An 8,969-nucleotide genomic window follows, 5' to 3' on the forward strand; every position below is an offset into this window, starting at 1 on the left:
AGATTTTTCTGAGTGGACTTAAGTAGTTTTTTAGAAATAATTTCTTATTTTTAAATGACAGTTGATGTAGAGTATTATTAATTTCAGGTGTACAACCCAATGATTAGAAATTTATATAACTTACAAAGTGATCACCCCAAGAAATCTAGTATCTATCTGATACTATATATAGTTATTACAATATTATTGACTATATTACCTATGCTGTACTTTACTATATTGCCTAGGCTGTGTAATGAGTATTCTATAACTACCAATTTGTACTTCTTTTAATTTTAATTAAAAATATTTTTAATGTATTGATTTTAGAGGGAGAAACATTAATTTGGTTGTTTCACTTATTTATGTCTTTATTTGTTGATTCAATATGTGCCCTGACCAGGGATCAAACCTGTAACTTTGGTGTATTGAGATGATGAGCTACCCAGCCAGGGTGGCGATTTGTACTTTTTAATACCTACACCTTTTCCACCCATCCCCACAAACCCCCTCCCATCTGGCAATGGGAAAAACATTTTCTGTATCTATGAGTTTGTTTCATCTGCTTGTTTGTGTATTTTGTTTTTTAGATTCCACATATAAGTCAAATGATATGGCATTTGTCTTTTTCTGTCTGACTTATTTTACTCAGCACAACACTCTTTAGGTCAGGGGTCCCCAAACTTTTTACACAGGGGGCCAGTTCACTGTCCCTCAGACCGTTGGAGGGCCGGACTATAAAAAAAACTATGAACAAATCCCTATGCACACTGCACATATCTTATCTTAAAGTAAAAAAACAAAATGAGAACAAATACAATATTTAAAATAAAGAACAAGTAAATTTAAATCAACAAACTGACCAGTATTTCAGTGGGAACTATGGGCCTGCTTTTGGCTAATGGGATGGTCAATGTGCTCCTCTCACTGACCACCAATGAAAGAGGTGCCCCTTCCGGAAGTGCGGTGGGGGCCGGATAAATGGCCTCAGGGGGCCGCATGCGGCCCGCGGGCCGTAGTTTGGGGACCCCTGCTCTAGGTCCATCCTTGTTGCAGATGGCAAGATTTAATTCTTTTTTATGGCTGAGTCATATTCCATTGTATATATGCACCACTTCTTCTTTACTCATTCATCTACTGATGGACACTTAGGTTGCTTCCATATCATGGCTATTGTAAATATGCTGTAATAAACATATAAATGTTTATGTGTTTTTGATTCAGTGTTTTAGGCTTATTCAGGTAAATACTCAGAGCTGGAATTGCTCGGTCCTTTTTTGTCTCTTGTTATAGCCCTTATTTTAGATTTATTATTTTTTTGGTATAGCATAAGTATTGCTACTTCAGCTTTTTTGTTAGTTTCCATTTTCATGAAATATCTTTTCCTTCCCTATACTTTCAGTCTCTGTGTGTCTTTTTATATAAAGTGAGTCTCTTGTAGACAGAATATGTAAGGGTCATATTTTGTTATCCAGTTAGCCACTATATGCCTTTTGATTGGAGCACTTAAACCATTTGCATTTAAAGTAATTGATAGACATGTATTTATTGCCATTTTATTATTTATATATTTTATCTTTTGTAATGCTGGTTTGGTGGTGAATAACTCCTTTGTTTTTTCTTGTCTGGGAAGCTTTTTATCTGTCCTTTGATTTTAAATGGTAGCCTTGCTGAGCAGAGTAATATTGGTTGTGGGTCCTTGCTTTTCATCTCCGAGTATTCCATACCATCCCTTCTGGCCTGCAAAGTTTCTCTTGAGAAATCAGCTGACAGTATTATGGGAGCTTGCTTGTAGGTAACTAACTGCTTTGTTCTTGCTGCCTTTTCTTTTCTTTTCTTTTTTTTAAAGATTTTATTTATTGATTTTAGAGAGAGGAGAGAAAGAGAGAAAAGAAGAAAGGAGAAATGGGAAGCATCAACTTATAGTAGTTGCTTCTCATATGTGCTTTGACCAGGCAAGCCCAGGGATTTGAACTGGCAATCTCAGCATTCCATTGCACCAGTACAGGTCAGGCTTCTTGATGCCTTTAAGATTCTTCTTGTCAACCCTGGCCGGTTTGCTCAGTATAGAGCATCAGCTTGGCATGTGAGTGTCTGGGGTTCAATTCTTGGTCAGGGAACACAGGAGAAATGCCCATCTGCTTCTCCACCCCTCCCCCTCTTTTTTTTTTCTCTCTCCCCCTCCTTCAGCCATGGCTCAGTTGGAGCGAGTTGGCCCTGGGCACTGAGAATGGCTCCATGGCCTCTGCCTCAGGCCCTTAGAAGAGCTTGGTTGCTGAGCAATGGAGCATCATCCTCTAGTGGGCTTGCTGGGTGGCTCCTGATCAGGGTGCATGCTGGAGTCTCTCTCTGTCTCCCCTCCTCTCACTGATTATATTTTAAAAAAGATTCTCCTTGTCTTTGTAAAATTAATTTATTGTGTTTACATAGATTCTAGTGTCTCCCCGAATACATCCTCCCCTCCCCCATGTTCCTCAGTACATCCCTCCAGTCCCCCTCTCCATAGTGCCTCCCCGTTCCCTCCAGGATTTCCTTTTTTGCTCTCATCCCATCCTATCACCCTATCATCCCCTTTCCCTCTGTCCGCTTTCCTTCTAGATCCTTTGATCTTGCCTCTGTCTCTATTCCGCTCCTCAGTTCATATTGTTCGTTGGATTCCTCAAATGAGTGAGGTCATATGATATTTTTCTTTCTCTGCTGACTTATTTCACTTAACATAATAGTTTCCAGGTCCATCCATGTTGTCGCAAAAAGTAATATTTACTTCTTTTTCATGGCCCCATAGTATTCCATTGTGTATATGTACCATGGCTTTTTAATCCACTCATCCACTGAAGGACACTTGGGCTGTCTCCAGATCTTGCCTATTGTAAACAATGCTGTCATAAACATGGGGGTGAATTTCTCCTTTTGAATCATTGATGTGGTGCTCTTTCCTAAAAGTGAGATGGCTAGGTCAAAAGGAAGTTCAATTTTTAATTTTTTGAGGAATCTCCATACTGTTTTCCACAGAGGCTGCACCAGTCTGCATTCCCACCAACAGTGCAGGAGGGTTCCCTTTTCTCCACATCCTCACCAGCACTTATTCTGTGTTGTTTTGTTGATGAGCACCATTCTGACTGGTGTGAGGTGATATCTCATTGTGGTTTTAATTTGCATTTCTCTAATGATTAGTGATGATGAGCATTTTTTCATCTTCCTATTGGCCATCTGTAGGTCTTCTTTGGAGAAGTGTCTATTCATTTCTTTTGCCCATTTTTTGATTGGACTGTTTATCTTCCTGGTGTTGAGATTTATGAGTTCTTTATAAATTTTGGTTATTAACCCCTTATCAGATGTATTGTTGAATATGTTCTTCCATTGTGTGGTTTGCCTTTTTATTTTGTTCATATTGTCTTTAGCTGTGCAAAAGCTTTTTAGTTTGATATAGTCTTATTTGTTTATCCTGTCTTTTATTTCCCTTGCATGTGGAGATAAATCAGCAAATATATTGTTGCGAGTGATGTCAGAGAGCTTATGGCCTATGTTTTCTTCTAGGATGCTTATGGTTTCATGACTTACATTTAAGTCTTTCATCCATTTTGAGTTTATTTTTGTGACTGGTGTAAGTTGGTGGTCTAGTTTCATTTTTTTTTACAGGTAGCTGTCCAATTTTCCCAACACCATTTGTTAAAGAGACTGTTGTTACTCCATTGTATGCTATCACCACCCTTGTCAAATATCAATTGTACATAAAGGTACGGGTTTATTTCTGGGTTCTTTGTTCTGTTCCGTTGATCTATATGCCTGTTCTTATGCCAGTACCAAGTTGTTTTGAGTACAATGGCCTTATAGTATAATTTGATATCAGGAAATGTGATACCTCCCACTTTATTCTTCTTTTTTAAGATTGCTGAGACTATTCATGTTCTTTTTTGGTTCCATACGAATTTTTTGGAATATTTGTTCTATATCTTTAAAGTATGTCCTTGGTATTTTCATAGGAATTGCATTGAATTTATAAATTGCTTTGGGTAATATGGACATTTTAATGATGTTTTCTTCCTAGCCATGAACATGGTATATGCTTCCACTTGTTTGTATCTTTCTTGATTTCTTTTATCAATGTTTTATAATTTTTCAAGTATAAATCTTTAACCTCCTTGGTTAAATTTACTCCTAGGTATTCTTTTTGTTGTTGCAGTAGTGAAGGGGATTGTTTTCTTAATTTCTCTTTCAGACAGATCATTGTTGGTGTATAAAAATGCCTCTGATTTCTGAGTATTAATTTTATATCCTGCCACCTTGCTGAATTCATTTATCAGATCCAGTAGTTTTTTGACTGTGACTTTAGGGTTTTCTATGTAACTTATTATATCATCAGCAAATAATGATAGTTTTACTTCTTCATTTCCAATTTGAATGCCTTTTATTTTTTCTTCTTGTCTGATTGCTGTGGCTAGGACTTCCAGAACTATGTTGAATAAGAGTGGTGAAAGGGGGCACCTCTGCCTTGTTCCTGATGTTACGGGGATTGCTTTTAGTTTTTGCCTATTGAGTATGATGTTGGCAGTGGGCCTGTCATAGGTGGCCTTTATCATGTTGAGATATGTTCCCTGTATTCCCACTTTACTGAGAGTTTTGATCATAAATGGGTGCTGGATTTTATCAAATGCTTTTTCTGCATCTATTGATATTATCATGTGGTTTTTGTCCTTCCTTTTGTTTATGTGATGAATCACATTGATTGATTGTACCAGCCTTGCCTCCCCAGAATAAATCCCACTATGATTTTTTTCATGTATTGTTGGATCCAGTTTGCTAATATTTTGTTGAGAATTTTAGCATCTAAATTCATCAGGGATATTGGCCTATAGTTTTCTTTCTTTGTGTTGTCTTTGCCTGGGTTTGGAATCAGAATTATGCATGCCTCATAAAAGGAGCTTGGAGGTTTTCCCTCCTCTTGAATTTTTTGAAATAGCTTGAGGATAGGAGTTAGTTCTTCTTTGAATGTTTGGTAGAATTCACCTGTGAAGCCATCTGACCCAGGGCTTTTGTTCGTTGGGAATATTTTGATAACTGTTTGATCTCATTTGTTGTAATCAGTCTATTTAGGTTTTCTGATTCTTCTAGATTGATTTTTGAAAGATTATATGTTTCAAGGAATTTGTTTGTTTCACCTAGGTTGTCTAATTTTTTGGCATACAGTTCTTCATAGTATTTTTTTATAGTCCTTTGTATTTCTGCTGTTTCCGTTGTTACTTCTCCACCCTAATTTCTAATTTTATTTATTTGAGCCCTTTCTCTTTTTTCCTTGGTGAGCCTGGCTAAGGGTTCATCAATCTTGTTTACTTTTTCAAAGAACCAGCTCTTGGTTTCATTGATCCTCTGTATTTTTTTTTAGTCTCTGTCATTTATTTCTACTCTAATCTTTATTATTTCCTTCCTTCTACTTTCTAGGCTTTACTTGCTGTTCTTTCTCTAGTTCTTTTAGTTGCAGGAGTAAGTTGTTTATTTGAGCTTTTTCTGGCTTCTTAAGGTTTGCCTGTAATGCTATGAACTTTCCTCTCAGGACTGCTTTTGCTGTGTCCCACCGATTTTGAGTTGTTGTATGCTCATTTTCATTTGTTTCAAGGAAATTTTTTATTTCTCCCTTGATCTCATTGTTGATCCATTCATTATTTAATAACATGCTGTTTAGTTTCTAAGTGTTTGAGTGTTTTTCAGTTTTCCTATTGTTGTTGATTTCTAGTTTTATGTCATTGTGGTCAGAGAAGACGCTTGATATGGTTTCAATCTTCTTAAATTTGTTGAGACTCATTTTATGCCCTAATATGTGGTCTATCCTAGAAAATGTACCATGTGCACTTGAAAAGAATGTATATTCTGCTGCTTTAGGGTGAAGGGTTCTGAAGATATCTATTAAATCCCGTTGATCTAGTGTGTCCCATAATTCTGCTATTTCTTTGTTAATTTTCTTTCCTGAGGATCTATCCATTGACGTTAGTGGGGTATTGAAATCTCCTATTATTATAGTATTGCTTTTGATCTCTCCCTTTATGACCATCAAAATCTGCTTTATATATTTAGGTGCTCTATATTAGGTGCATAGATATTTCTAATGGTTATATCTTCCTTTTGGATTGCTCCCTTTATCATTATATAGTGACCTTTGTCTCTTACTATAATCTTTGTGGGGGTTTTTTGTTTGTTTTGTTTTTGTATTTTTCTGAAGCTGGAAACGGGGAGAGACAGTCAGACAGACTCCCGCATGCGCCCGACCGGGATCCACCCGGCATGCCCACCAAGGGGCGACGCTCTGCCCACCAGGGGGCGATGCTCTGCCCCTCCGGAGCATCGCTCTGTTGTGACCAGAGCCACTCAAGTGCCTGGGGCAGTGGCCAAGGAGCCATCCCCAGCGCCCGGGTCATCTTTGCTCCAATGGAGCCTCGGCTGCGGGAGGGGAAGAGAGAGACAGAGAGGAAGGAGAGGGGGAGGGGTGGAGAAGCAGATGGGTGCCTCTCCTGTGTGCCCTGGCCGGGAATCGAACCTGGGACTTCTGCACACCAGGCCGATGCTCTACCACTGAGCCAACCGGCCAGGGCTATAATCTTTGTTTTAAAGTCTATTTTGTCAGATATAAGTATTATTACCTCAGCTTTTTTTTCATTTCCATTTGCATGAAATATTTTTTTTTCCATCCTTTTACTTTCAGTCGATGTGTATCTTTTGTTTTGAGGTGGGTCTCTTGTAGACAGCATATGTATGGGTCCTGTTTTCTTATTCATTCAGCTACCCTATGTCTTTTGATTGGAGCATTTAATCCATTTACATTTAAGGTTATTATTGATATGTAGTTGTTATTGCCATTTTTTTCTTTAAATCTATATTTTTCTTTATATATATATATATATATATATATATATATATATATATAAAAACGAGAAAACTTTTTTCTCTTTCACGCTTTGTTCTGTCTACAGCAGGCCCCTTAACATTTCTTGCAGCATTGGTTGGTTGTGATGAATTCCTTGAGTTTTTTTTTTTTTTTTGTCTGGGATGCTTTTTATTTCTCTTTCAATTTTAAATGATAGTCTTGCTCAGGGGTCCTCAAACTATGGCCTGCAGGCCTCATGCGGCCCCCTGAGGCCATTTATCTGGCCCCTGCTGCACTTCTGAAAGGGGCACCTCTTTCATTGGTCATCAGTGAGAGGAGCACAGGATGCATCTGCAAAGTGCGGCGTCACTCATGGTCTGTACTACTTCCGGTGATGTGGGATGCACATATCACGGCTCCGGAAGCACGTCATATCACTTGTTATACTAGCAGTGACAAAGATGAAACCGAACATTGACCATCTCATTAGCCAAAAGCAGGCCCATAGTTCCCATTGAAATACTGGTCAGTTTGTTGATTTAAATTTACTTGTTCTTTATTTTAAATATTATATTTGTTCCCGTTTTGGTTTTTTACTTTAAAGAGTTTTTTTTTTTATCCTTTTTTATTTTTTATTTTATTTATTCATTTTTAGAGAGGAGAGGGAGAGGGAGAGAGAGAGAGAGAGAGAGAGAGGAGAGAGAGACAGAGAGAGAGAAGGGGGGAGGAGCTGGAAGCATCAACTCCCATATGTGCCTTGACCAGGCAAGCCCAGGGTTTTGAACTGGTGACCTCAGCATTTCCAGGTCAACGCTTTATCCACTGTGCCACCACAGGTCAGGCTTGGTTTTTTACTTTAAAATAAGATATGTGCAGTATGCATAGGGATTTATTCATTTTTTTTTTATAGTTCGGCCCTCCAATGGTCTGAGGGACAGTGAACTGGCCCCCTGTGTAAAAAGTTTGGGGACCCTTGGTCTTGCTGGATAAAGAAGTCTTGGTTGTAGGTTCTTGTTCTGCATTACTTTGAATATTTCTTTCCAATCTCTTCTAGCCTCAAGTGTTTCTGTTGAGAAGTTGGATGTCATCCTAATGGGTGTTCCTTTGTAGATGATTGACTGTTTTTCTCTTACAGCTTTTAATATTTTTTCCTTATCTCTTAGATTTGGTATTTTGATTATGATATGTCTTGGTGTGGGTCTTTTTGCGTTCTTTTTTTAATGGGGTCTCTCTGCTTCTTGAACTTGTGTGACTCTTTCCTGCATCAATTTAAGAAAATTTTCAGCTAAAATTTCTTCAAAGAGCTTCTTTAGTCCTTGTTCTTTCTCTTCTCCTTCAGGAATCCCTATTATGCAGATATTGTTTCTCTTCATGTTGTCACAGAGCTCTCTTAGAGTTTCCTTAGACTTTTTAATCTCTTTTCTTTTTGCTTTTCTGCTTTCGTGCTTTCACTTATCTTGTCCTCTAAGTCACTGATTCGATCCTCTGCTTCATCCAGCCTGCTTTTAATTCCTTCTAGTGTAGTCTTCGTTTCTTTTTTTTAAATTTTTTTAATTTTTCTTTTTTTCTTACAGGGACAGAGAGAGAGTCAGAGAGAGGGATAGACAGGGACAGACAGACAGGAACAGAGAGAGATGAGAAGCATGAATCATCAGTTTTTCATTGCGAGACCTTAGTTGTTCATTGATTGCTTTCTCACATGTGCCTTGACCGCGGGCCTTCAGCAGATCAAGTAACTCCTTGCTCAAGCCAGAGACCTTGGGTCCAAGCTGGTGAGCTTTTGCTCAAACCAAGTGAACCCATGCTCAAGCCAGTGACCTTGGGGTCTCAAACCTGGGTCCTCTGCATTCCAGTCTGATGCTCCATCCACTGCGCCACCGCCTGGTCAGGGTAGTCTTCATTTCTGATATTGTGTTTGTAATTTCTGTCTGGTTCTTCTTTATGATTTCCATGTCCTTTTTGATGCTTACAATTTCTTTATTGAGGTGTTCATTAAGTCCATCCATTGTAGCTTTGAGATCCTTAAGCATTCTAACAATCATTATTTTATACTCTGCATCCAGTAATTTGATTACTTCCGATTCATCCAGGACTTTTTCTGAGGATTTATCTTGTTGAAGCATATGACTTATGC

This window comes from Saccopteryx bilineata, chromosome 2, assembly GCF_036850765.1.
Source record: "Saccopteryx bilineata isolate mSacBil1 chromosome 2, mSacBil1_pri_phased_curated, whole genome shotgun sequence".
Taxonomy (NCBI): Eukaryota; Metazoa; Chordata; class Mammalia; order Chiroptera; family Emballonuridae; genus Saccopteryx; species Saccopteryx bilineata.